Source organism: Serinus canaria, chromosome 1A, assembly GCF_022539315.1.
Source record: "Serinus canaria isolate serCan28SL12 chromosome 1A, serCan2020, whole genome shotgun sequence".
Classification (NCBI taxonomy): domain Eukaryota; kingdom Metazoa; phylum Chordata; class Aves; order Passeriformes; family Fringillidae; genus Serinus; species Serinus canaria.
In genome coordinates this window covers 19,598,115-19,610,135 of record NC_066314.1, presented here as the reverse complement: position 1 = coordinate 19,610,135, position 12,021 = coordinate 19,598,115, and the positions used below count along the sequence as shown (strand labels likewise).

Here is a 12,021-nt window from a genome sequence, read left to right as displayed (position 1 = left end):
AGAAATTAGTCCTGGCTGGTTTGGTCACCCAAAAACTGGCAGCTCAAAACAAAATTCTTACCATAAATTGTTCTTGCTATAGTCTGGGCTTTAGCAGGCTTGTTATGGAGCTACTGTTACCTAGAAAAGTGGTCCCTCTGAGGGAGTTAGGATGCTCTGTGGATGGCTTCCTGGTGCTTTGCATGTCCCCAGGGTATCTTGGGAGGGCACCTGCGGTGGAGAGGAGCAGAGAGCCACGCTTGTCACTAATGGCACTGTGCTGAGTTTCCCCTGCTCCGAGGCTGTGCGTGCAGCAGTCGGGCAGTGTCGGCATCCCTCGCCGTGCCTGGGCTGTGGAACGCTGTGCTGCTCCTGTGCAGAGGCACTGAGTGCCTGTCTTCTTGTTCCAGGTGCCAAGAGTGAGGGAGACAGCCCAGGGCTCAGCTCTGGGGCTCAGCTGGTACCCCCAGGAGCACAGCTGAACAAGAGCAAGCACTGACACCATCTTGTCTCCTCTTGAAGTCCCAGAAGTGGGTTCTCATTTCCCAAGCTGTGGAGTGCACACAGATTTTTCATGTGAATTTTCTGTTTTCAGGTAAGCTCACTTTTTTCTTCTTTTTTAATACAATTGGGTTTTCTAAATGCAAAATCATATTCTGGTTTTCTAGACAAATTTGTTGCTATTTATCAAGACTTTCAGACATTGCTGGAGCATTTAATAAGTGTTTATTAATACTAATGGAGATAAAACTTCTAGGAGTCAGTCTTGCAAGAGGCATTAAAAATTAGCAAAGGAAAAAAAAGCAAGAATAGCTTGGCAGAGGTTCTGTATTCATAAACCTATTTATAGATGGTGTGCTGGGTAGAGGAGCAGGTTTGTGCCTCTGCCAGCAACACGCTGCAGCCTACTGCTGTGCTTGCCCTAATTTTGCACTTACATTCTGAGTCTCCCAGGGGATGCTGAGCAGCTGTGTGGCTGACCTGAATCTCCAAGGTGTGAGGGTTTGACTGTGACTTTGGGGATGATCGGAGAGATTTGATCAACTTCTTTTCCAGGACCTGTTCACATTGATTATCGTGTGCTGGCTTGGCAGGTTTCTCAGAAACCAGCATGTAAAACCTTCTTTATTCTCAAATGGCCAAAGAGATCTGAAGCAAGATTGATAAAGGGGTTGCACAAACATGGTTCTCAGGTAGTTCTTCAGCTGCAAAATGGTTTAAATCCATTTTGGCAGCTTTCTGGGTGCTTGTGATGCTCCTGGAGGCGCTGCCACTGAGAGCTCTGGTTCCAGTCTGGCACAAGCCTGGAGGGGAAGGAGAGGCTCTGGGATCCTGTGAGCTGCCTTCCTCACAGTTACCAGTAATAATTGTGCATAGACTGAACTTTTTGGAGTATAACACTCAGCCTTTCCAGCAAGAGAAAAACGTGTCTCCTGCCCGGCACCAAAGAAAAAGGAAACAGTGGGAGGGGAAAACAAAATTTAGGAAGAGCCAAGTTAAGGAAGCAAGTGTGTTCTAGCGTTTAATATCTGACCTCATGCCAGTTTGTGAGTGGTTTTGTTTAGGTTTTTTAGTAGTTTTTTGGTTTGGTTTTTTTGGGGGGTGTTGTTTGTTTGGTTTGGATGCTTCTGTGTTTTAAGTTTTATTTTCCCTTAAAACAAATGGGGAAAGGAAGAATCAAAATACAGTTTTCCATGCATATGTGCTGCAGAATGAGTAGAAGTGAAAGCAGCTGTTCTAAACCAAAAATGTGCATTCAGGCATCACACATTCATTTATGTACCTAAAATCACGATTTTTTGAAATGTAGGGAAAAGCATGAAATAACACAGAAATAGCCACTATTTAAGCTTATTTAGAAATGCACATCAGGCAAGATGAGTATCACTGAGGAACAAAGGTGGGTCCTGTGGGGGATGCCAATGTACGAAGTGGACTCACTGAAAGCAAGTAATTGCAGAGTAATTTTGCTGTGGAATTTTAAACCAATTATGTGAACAACAGAGCATATGTTCTGAAAGTAGTCAGAAGTGGTTTTTTGTGGGTATAGCTAGCATGGTTTCAGAAAGCCTCTGCCTGGCCAGGGTTAGTGCTCCCACAGCTGAGACAACATGAGTGCTTGCGTGTTTGGCTGTACATCATTGCCTTGCTGAAATCAGCTTCTCTCAATCTGCCTCTCCTCTGGTAAATCTTCCAAAAAATGTAAAAAGGTGTGTCTGATAATACCTAGTTCCTCATCTTGTTTCTATGTCTGACTGGAAAGTCTGGTGTTCAAAAGGTGCTTGATCTTATATTTTGCAATTATTAAATGTTTTGATAAGCTGCATCAAACTACATCAACTTTTACTGAAATTACTGCAGGTTTCACATAACAGGACTAATTGAAGGTGCTATTTCCAGAAGCCTTCAGTAATCTAGTAGCTTATTGAGCTCTGATCTTTTGAAAGGGAGATTTGCATCCTTTTGCTTTTTAATAAAATGAGACGAGTACTAAAAATCCACTATCAGCAGTTTGGCTTGAGCACCAAGGCATGTGGCTTATTGCTCTCCAGAACATGGAGGATATTAAATGTGGATATTAATTTTCTTCTTTCCTCCATCACAAAGAAAATAGAAATGCTCACACGAAAAAGGGAAAACATTTTATGGGATTCTTCAGCATTGCCTTTCATAGTATGCAATTGGGAAATTTGATGCCCAGTGGATATGAAGTGTTTCCTAATGTTAAATGCATGTAAATAAGTATAAATCGTGTTGATTGGGTGTTTTTTGGGTTGGTTTTTTTTTTTTCCTTTTAGAACTGTTAAAGCACCTACACGGTAGAGCACTTGACAAGTGAAACAAAAACTGTGAGATCTCTGCTGAAATGAACTTTCTTTTGTTTCTAGGAGGTCTCTACAAACCTCCTCAATCTTTGAAGTTTTCTCTTTAAATAGGTGGCCACTGTAAGCATTTCTGCAAATTCATTTCATGGGAAGGTTTTGTCTCTGAAGTTGTTCAAGTGAGCATAGCTGCAAATCTGATTCACTTGTGTGGCGCTGAACTTCACATGCAAATCATACTTCTAGTAAGTCACTATTGTGCTAGGAGGTGCTAATGGCTGCCATCAATCAGGGCTGGAAAAAGTTGTTCTCCTCTTCTCCCCCAGACGAAATGAGACAGCAATTAAATGCCCTTTTGTTGCGTGATAGCTGAGACAATGGAAATCAATGTCCAAAGCACAAAGCAGAATGGCAAGTCTTAAGTATAAGCTAAGCCATGTGTCCCAAGGGATTGGCATGTTGATTTGCTTACAGCTGAGAGGGTGTATGAAAGGAATAACCGGGGAGTGTAGGCAGCAGGAGAAGCAGTAATGCTCCTTGGACCCTAGCCAGAAGGGAATATATCCTGGGAGACTTCTCAGTGGGGCTGTGCTGCCATGATTTTGCCTCCATGCAACCTAAGCTCAGCTCACAGTACAAATTTGATCTGTAATTGGCCCTGGTACAGGATCATCATCAGAAACTGTGATACCATGTTTATCTGTGGTATGTTTTCACACTGGCCACTCAAGAACGGGCAGTATCTGATCTGGTGAGAAGCCTACTAAAGTAAACTTCACCTTTCAGCTTTATTTGAAAGTGCTTCAGCTGGAAAGATGAGCTTACACTCGACCAGTGCTGTTATTGCAGTGGTTTAGATCCCTGGAATAGGATTTGCTGCATCCTGGGAACAATATTCCCACCCCTCTAAATACCATCACTTTGTTCCCAAGTGCTTGATAGGTGCAAAACTTACTCTTGCATCTCTCCTAAATAAAATTGCATTGTAAAGAATCCCAGTTTGCTCATCCATTTCTTGTAGATGCAAACAATGCCTCAAGACTCTTAAACCACAACATACTCGTTAAATAATTTTGTCCAGAGGACATGAAATCACTTAGGTGGCTGAATGTGTTTTGCTGTCTTCTTCCCTGCAGACCTGCTCCAAAGCTCATTATGTCAATGGACACTTCCTTTTGACTCCAGCTCACAATTCTGCCTTGGCTCTATCGCCTTGCTGAAAGGGCCTGGAGTTACACAGGACTGCTTTGTCTCTAATCTGTGTGGGGTTTTTGTTTTTGTTGGGGGTGGGTTTTTTCCTGCTTTTGTGCAAAATCGTAAATGCATTGAGAACAACAAGCCATTGCATTTACTAATGGCAGAGCACACTGCTGTCATGCAGCTCATATGCTGTTGGCAGAGACTGTAGCTGTAAGATCCTTTGCAGCAGCTGGGCTCAACTGAGAGAAAGCTTTTGCAAGTTTATGGCTTGGAAGAAATTGTTCAAAAAATTATCTTTTTTTTTTTTTGTGCCTGAAAAGTATTACACACAGATGACCTGAGTCACCTGAAATAATACTAGAATTTGATAAAAAGAAAATTTATCTGCTTGGAGAGCTCTGTATTGATTTTTTTCTGTGGGGTGCTGTATCTGTTGCAGCTCTTTCGAGGGCTTGAACAAAAGAAAACAAAACTACCTGTATTGAGAGGTCTACAGAAATCAACAGGCATTAGCAGCGGACTCATACAAAACCTGTTAGTTGGTGTTCCTTGTCCTTATTGCTCAGTGGTAAGGTGCTGTCCTTTCCTTGTGTACCCATCAGGGAGACACTTCTCAAACTCATGTTCTACTGCACTCACATTTACTCCTTGGCAGCACTGGCAGTTGCTGTGAGTGACACACTTCACAATCCCACTGTCCTCGTATCAGTTCAGGTGTCCCCCTTGGATGTTGGCACTGGTTCTAGCCATGACTTGCACCTCATTTCTGCATTAGGTTCTCTATTAAAGTAAAACAGGGACCCAAGGTATCAGGAGAGACTCTATTTGGGGACAGCAATCCTCTGCCACATTATATACTGTTTTATATTTAATTACTATGTCTGTCATTTTGAATAATCACAATTAGGCTTTTTTAAGCATCTCCTTCTATATTGCAAGCCTTCAGCAGTTCAATAAAGCAGAGCCATTGACTTGTATTTGATGTGTCCATTACCTCCTGCAAATGCTTTGGAATACAATGGAGTAGCATGCAGACTTCAGAGCTGTCATGACAGGTATTAAGAATGTGTCAAATCCCAGTGATGACTGATAACATATCTGTCATTTGTGATGGGATTATTAGGAAGAGGAAAGCCACTAGGAGAAAGATACTCTAGAAAAGAAAGGGGTGGGGGGAAGGGGAAGACAAAAAGAGAGAGGATTTACTGTTCTTCAGAGCTGCCTGGTTTAATTAAACCTTGTCTAGTCCACAAACAAATCTATTAACTTTCTGTATGGTTTGGCAGTTTATGCACTTCAATGCTGCTGCAGTAATTCCATGGAATTTATGTTCCTCTTTGGTGGATAGTTGCACTATATAGGTATTGTGGCTATGAAGAAGATTCTTGACCCACCCATACATGGAAACAGCTATTGCAAGAGTAATTTTTGTCTTCTAGTCAAAAGTTTAACAGAGTACCATGGAAGAAAGAATCCAGTGGGTATATAAAATATTTTATGCAGGGAAAATTATGTAGAACCAAGAAAAGAGAGGAATCTGTCAGTGCCATTTGATTTGCATCTTTGGTTAGCAAAATAAGCCTTGTTTTTTTGGGGTCTTTTTTAAGCCTGAATGTGTGTCTTCTGTGAGTGTAGAAAGAAGGCTGAGCTTCATCTCACTCATAAAACTGGGCTCTGCTGAATGCGTCCAGTGTGCCTAGTACAGACATTTTCAGGTGTTTCATGCTGAGCCAAAAACACATCCAAGACCTACAAGCAGTTAAATATTAAGACAAAGGAAGCATCTCGTCCAGCTGCCTTCTGGTGTTCAGGCAGTGCCAGAACAGAGGTGATCTGAGTTTCTTGCTGTAAGGATCTTTTTGGTGCAGAAGTATCCCCAGGAGCAGCTAAACAGTGAGGTTATCTGATATGGCCCCTATACACACAGAGATCAATTTTGAGGGGCATATTAGATGTCAGGAGAAGGGGAGGCTTGGAGCTCTGTGGACTGAGTCAACTATTCTTGCTGTCATAAGCTCCCTGAAATCCTCTTTCAGCAGGGATTCTTTGAAAAAAGACTCATCACAGTGTCCAGATTGCCCCTTTATCCTTTCTGCTGATTTATCATTAGTCTTGTATGAAAACAGACCTGGTCTTCTCTCAGCCCTTTCCACAAGCATAGCCAAGGTGCTCTACAGCTCTTTCAGAGTCCCAGCCCATCGAGGAAGCAAAGGTAGTGGAGGTCAGTGCAGTGCCCAAGTGGGCACTGGGTACCCCTGGATTGCTGCTGGAGGTCAGCTGCTCTGTTGGGTGTTCAGCCAGAAGGCCCTGGTGGCCACCCAAACTGGGTGCTTGGAGAGAAGAGCTGCCCTGAAGGTGAGCAAAGGACAGTCTCAGGTTTGGGAATCAGAGATGGAGAGCAGACTCCTGTGAATACCAAGCTGTAGCTGTTATGTCACAAAGTGAACAATATTTGATTGATGTTTGAGTGATCATTGCTGTGTGAGAGGCATACAGTGACCTAGCCCAAAGCCAAACGCTCTCAGGTGGTTTTGGAGCCCATTCCTCACAGTCACCACCAGCAAATCAGCTGACCTGCACTGCCCATGTCTGCCTGGTGTCACACAGCACTGCAGGCCAAGCCCACCCTGCTCCAGAAGAGCCCACTGCTCTCCTCCAGTGGTGCTCGCTCCCCTCTTGGGTGAAGTGGCCCCCACAGCACTGCCAGGGCTGGGTGGGCAGCCAGCCTGTCCCTGCTGAGCTGTGGCAGTGGCTGCGTGGGCACTGAGGCAGTGCAGGCTGGGGCTGCAGGGTGGGCAGGGATGGTCCCACTGAGTGCCTGCAGCAGGGTGCCCTGTGTGCCCCTGGGAGGAGCAGGTGTGCCCCTGGGAGGAGCAGACACTGGGGGCAGCAGGGTGCCCTGTGTGCCCCTGGGAGGAGCAGGCACTGGGGCCATTGCAGCACGCCCATGGGCTCACACCCTTGCTTACCTCATGGAAACTCACTCACCTGTCCAGGCCCTCAGGAAAGACCTTTTCTTTTTCCCATCTCTAAATGCACTTTCACTCCACCCCAGAGGCTGGCTGAAGCAAGGACACCAGCTTTTAAATGTGATGTATTGCAGCTTAATTAATTTCCCAGGGTAGAAGGTAGTTCTCTCAAGGTCCTCATGGCAAGCATCCCAAAACAGTGGTGGGGAACCCAAAGCTGGTTTAGCTTAAGGGATGTTAAAGGAGCCTGATTTTTTTTTTCCTCCAGAAGTTGAACTCAGCATTTCTTCACAGTACCTTGAACTGTACATCCAGCAGCCATTAATCATACTATAAAATCTTGGCTTCAGCTTCCCCCTGTAATATGCAGGTGATTACCATACCGTTTGTTAACGTGTCTAGCTGGCTGGCAGCACCTCTGCTCATGCTGCTTAAACTTGGTTTTGAAAGAGGAAGGACTGTGGAGAGTGTTGCTGCAGTGGAGAGCCTTCCTCCACCAGTCTTAGGATTGATTTTGGCCCCAAGTAGATGCCACTCAGATGCTGCTGTATGTTGGTGATGGGTGGTCCATGCTGCCTAACTTTCCTCTTCAGTGGCAGCCCCTTAGTGAGGACACTGCTAAAATAGGGACTGCTGGCAATTCACTGTCTTACTTTTTTCCCTTTCTTTTACCCTACAGACCTCTCATTGTCTTTTATATGCTCTCATATTTGATAGATATACATTCTGAATTGATTTTCTGTCCCAAGAAAGGACTACATTAAAGTGCAGATGAGCTTGGAATACTCCCTGAAGAAAGCTATTCCTGCCCTGTAGTCCCTCTCTTTTCCCCATTTCAAGAGATTTTGTCAGTTTAAGAGAAGAAATGGAAAAACTTATCCAGGAGCTATTGAACAAGTTGAGTTGAGACTCAGTTTTTTGGTTTTTTTTTTCATTTTGCTGTACATGAAGTGTCCTGAGATAACACAGAAAATTAAGAGTTTGAGGGAGTCACTGCTGAAGATCATTGAACTTTCAAAAAATTCCTTTGAGTGTCCAAGATCAACAGTGCCCTGCATAGTCTCAGTGTGCTCAGTTTTACATGTGCTCACATTTAGCTACAGCTCAGTTCTGAATTTATTTTTTTATTTAGTGGTTGGATTAGAACCATGCTTTGAAACCCACACCAAACCATGACAACTATCCAATTAAATACAAAAGAATACATTTAACCTGAAAAGAAAAAAACAGCTTCATGAAGAAACACCTTGTGTTTCTAACTCTAACTCTTGAGTTCATTGAACATTTGAATAAAAGCTGATTTCCATGTTTGTTTGGACAAAGCAAAACTTTTCAAGAAATTAAAGATATCAGCAATGCTTGGTGGTTGCTGGTTTGGGGAGGGGATCTGGAAAGCAAAATATTGCAAAATTACTTTTTGCTGATCATAAACAAGCCTAATAGGAGATCTCTGTTTTGAAAATGTGTAACTGCTGACATGAGGATGTTGGAATATTTTTAGTGCTGATAAAGAAAAGAAACATTCATTGGAGTTTTGCTAATCTTGAACAAAACCACATGTCAAGCTGTGGTTGCTGTGCTCTGAATGGCAGCATTACAGTGTGTATCAGGAAAATTTCTTTCACCTGTGAGTTTCCTCAATTGTTTCCACCTCTGAGAGTTTTATACTGTATTTACAGGTGAGGGAATGAGAGAAAGAGAGGTTTGGTTATAAAGAAAATAGTGTACTACACAAGGGTCTTTGATAAGACTTTCAGGGAGGTGTTTGCAAACTGAAATGTTGCAACTAAGCTTATGTAAAGCTAAAAAGATTGCATTCATTTTAATTAATTGGTTGGTGTACATGCCATTCTGCCAATCCCATCTCAGCCCATCTGTACTTTCCAGGCAAGTGGGAGCTCCTGGTAGGCTGGGAAATGACGGAAAGTGGCTCAGTGAGCAGTTCTGCCAGCTCCCTCAGTGGATGCCTTGGGTGGATCCCATCCAGCCCCATAGACCTGTGTGTGTAAGTGGTGTAGCAGGTCACTGCCCAATCCTCCTGGATTACAGAGGCTTCATTCTACTCCCATCCCTGCCTCTGAGCTCAGGGGTTTGGGTACCCAAAGAGCAGCTGGTCTTACTATTAAAGACTGAGGCAAAGATGGCATTAAGTACCTCAGCCTTTTCCTCATCCTTTGTCCCTATGTTTCCCCCACTTCCAATAAAGAATGGAGATTCTCTTTAGCCCTTCTTTTGTCACTCATATATTTATGGGAACATTTTTTATTGTTGTAGGACAGTCATAGAAAATATTTTTAATGTGCTACCTGACAGTGTGATCTCTGTAGTATACAAATTTCTTTTCCTCTGACCTCTTACACACCAATTGTATTGAGAAAACATTAATTAAATGAGAACAATGTATTTATTGTGACTTGAAGTTGCTTTTATCATGGTTGCTGTTGTTCAGGCTCCCAGAAAGGAGTTAAAGAGCCTGCTTAAAGATGCTCTCCAAGCACTCTGTTTACATGTGGCTCTTTGTTCATAACTGCCAAAAAGTATCAGCAAACTCTAGAGGAAAAAATCCCTTCTTTTGAATTGTAGACTCCTGAGTCTTGATGCAAAATGGTTTGTATTAATTCACTTCCTAGTTTAGTTTAGTTTAGTTTTAGCCTGGGTCATGGGCCACCATTGTGTTATGTGCTTCTATAAATGGACTATGAATCCCTCAGTAACACCTTGAAAAAAAAGTAATTTGGGTTTTTTTTGAAGCAGCAGGCAGCATCCAGCTTCTCAGATCAATCACTGCACCCCTTGTAAGTCTTGTAATTTAAGTTCCTCATGGACTAACAGGCTTGAGGTGGTGTTCTGGCACTCTGATCACACTCCTCTCCATCCTGTACCTTATGTCAGCATTTCTACTTTGCATGAATGCATGTAGCCAGGGGCTGGTAAGGAGAAAGGAGTGAGAGAATTTCACACATCACTAAAAGCAACACAAATGCTGTAGCAAGCTTTAAAATGGAAGGAGAATATTTAGAAGAGTGACAGAGGGATTGGTTACAGCTGGACAGGAGAGCAAATAAAAGCAATCTGCCTTTCTGCATGACATATATTCGATTCGTCTGACACATCAGAAAACAACAATTCATAACAGAAAGGCAGGAACAGTAAGAAGCCAGGAAGAGGATGGATAAAAATTTAGCAGAGCACTTCAGAACAGGGACATTTCTGCTTTGTAGAGCTTGACCTAGTGTAACTTTCTGGAAACTGTACAGGCTAACACAAAACTATTTTTTGAGTTTAGAATAGAACAGAGAATTGATTATGTCATGGCATGTAGCATGCCATAACAGAAGCAGGGCTTCTGAGGAGACAGAATTGGTTTTGTGAAGCCAGTTTGCATCATTAGGGAAGTAAGAAGCAGTAGGGCTCCAAGCCTATTCAGAGGGACTTGAGTCTCTGGACTCTGCATTCAAAATCTTATCCTTGGTCTCCAACATTTCCATCTGCCTCGTGATCTTTAGATGATGGCCGAATGCTTAAAAGGTATTTTTGGCATTTTCAAACTTATTTTTTTACCCTGCAGTTATCTGTAAGGTCTGCCATGGAGTCAGCCATCTGTATGGTTACTTCTATTAGTGCATATTTCATATCTGGCACACACAAAAAAAATATGTTTATTCTTTTCCTCCTGGTGTGAAAGCCATTCTCAGTCAATAAGCTGTCAAGCTACCCTTTTGTCATCACTGCCTTGTTGTGTTCTTTCACATCAAGTCTCCTGAATCTTGACAGTCTAATGTGTTAAATTCTTTGACAAGAATGTTCCAGTTTGGGAGGTGAGGGCTTTGCTTCTTTTTCTTCATGAATGGAATGAAATGCTTCTTGGTGAAAATACAAGTACAGTAGAAACTGAAGAATCCAGGCTTTCTTCATAATCAGCAGAGGAAAAATGAACCCTTTGGAGTATTAACCACTGCAACTCTTGAGCTCTTCACCGTGGAGAAAAAGCTGCATTCTCCAAATGTCCGGTTTTCTCAGCTGATAAAGAGAGGTTAGTTGGCTCCCTGGGAGAGCTATTTGCAGTGCCATTGCTGTGGAATATTAGGAAAGATGTGGTCCAGCATTTTGGTTTCAGCAAAGAAACACCTGAGCAAGGACCTGTGTCTCTTCTCCCATGTTTCTATTTACAAATAAATAGGCACCAAAAACTATTTAGCGTGTGCTTCCAGTAGCAAAGTTGGTCTGTGAGGTCCTCTATCCTCCCCCTACCCTGTTTGGTTTTTTCTTCTTGGAGGCAAGCTTGGCTATAAAAAGATTGCTTTAAAGTTTGAATATTCAAACTGAAGCTGATTTTAGTGAAGTACTTAAAAAATAAGCTGTTCATATCCCTTGCCTTAGAACTCTTGCACAGTAGTGCCAGGAAAGCTTTACCAATACATGTAGCAAGCAGATTATTCTTCTCTAACATTAGCCTTTTCCCTGCTATGCTTGGGGAACTCAGTGCAGATTGACATTTTGAGACTATCTCATATTTCACATATTTTTTATACTCAGGATAAAGCAGAAAATGGGATGCATTATTTAAGATCAAAATAATTTTGACTTCTGTCTTCTATGAATTGTATTTAGGGCTGGTGGTGGCCTTCTGAAAAGTTGATTTCCCTCAAGATTGTCTCAAGCTTTGCACAAAAGGCAAGGATGGAAAATGTTTAGGACAGCAGCAATTTCTGCACGTGTAATATGTTACAAAGGATTTTTCCCTCCAATATCAGTGCAATTTTCTCACTGTGTTTAGTCTCACACAGCACTGTATACTATTTTTATAGGAAAATACATGGTATCCTGCAGCAGGCAGTAGGGAAAAGTGTGCATTAGGCTAAAGCTGTGTGTCCTGTCCATGAACAGCTGAGCTGCTGCAGGACATTGGTGTGGGCAGGCAGAGCTGGCCAGGCTGAACAGCTGAGCCATAGTCATCCTCCTGTGACAGGTCTGCTCCCATCCAAGGTGATGTGAGCTCCACTGGATAACCCTGATCAACTCCTGTGCCCAAGGAGAATTACAGTAACAGG

The 12,021-nt window shown here is 42.8% G+C and overlaps 1 protein-coding gene across 8 annotated transcripts in view; it reads left to right on the top strand.

The window, feature by feature from the left end:
• PLXNB2 (plexin B2) overlaps window positions 1-12,021 on the top strand; it is a 252,479-nt gene that overhangs the window by 80,886 nt on the left and 159,572 nt on the right. For all 8 annotated transcript variants that reach the window (XM_030237867.2, XM_030237869.2, XM_030237868.2 and 5 more), the window contains one exon: window positions 390-574. The gene's annotated coding sequence lies outside the window, so the exon portion shown is untranslated. The remainder of the gene's footprint in view (window positions 1-389; window positions 575-12,021) is intronic.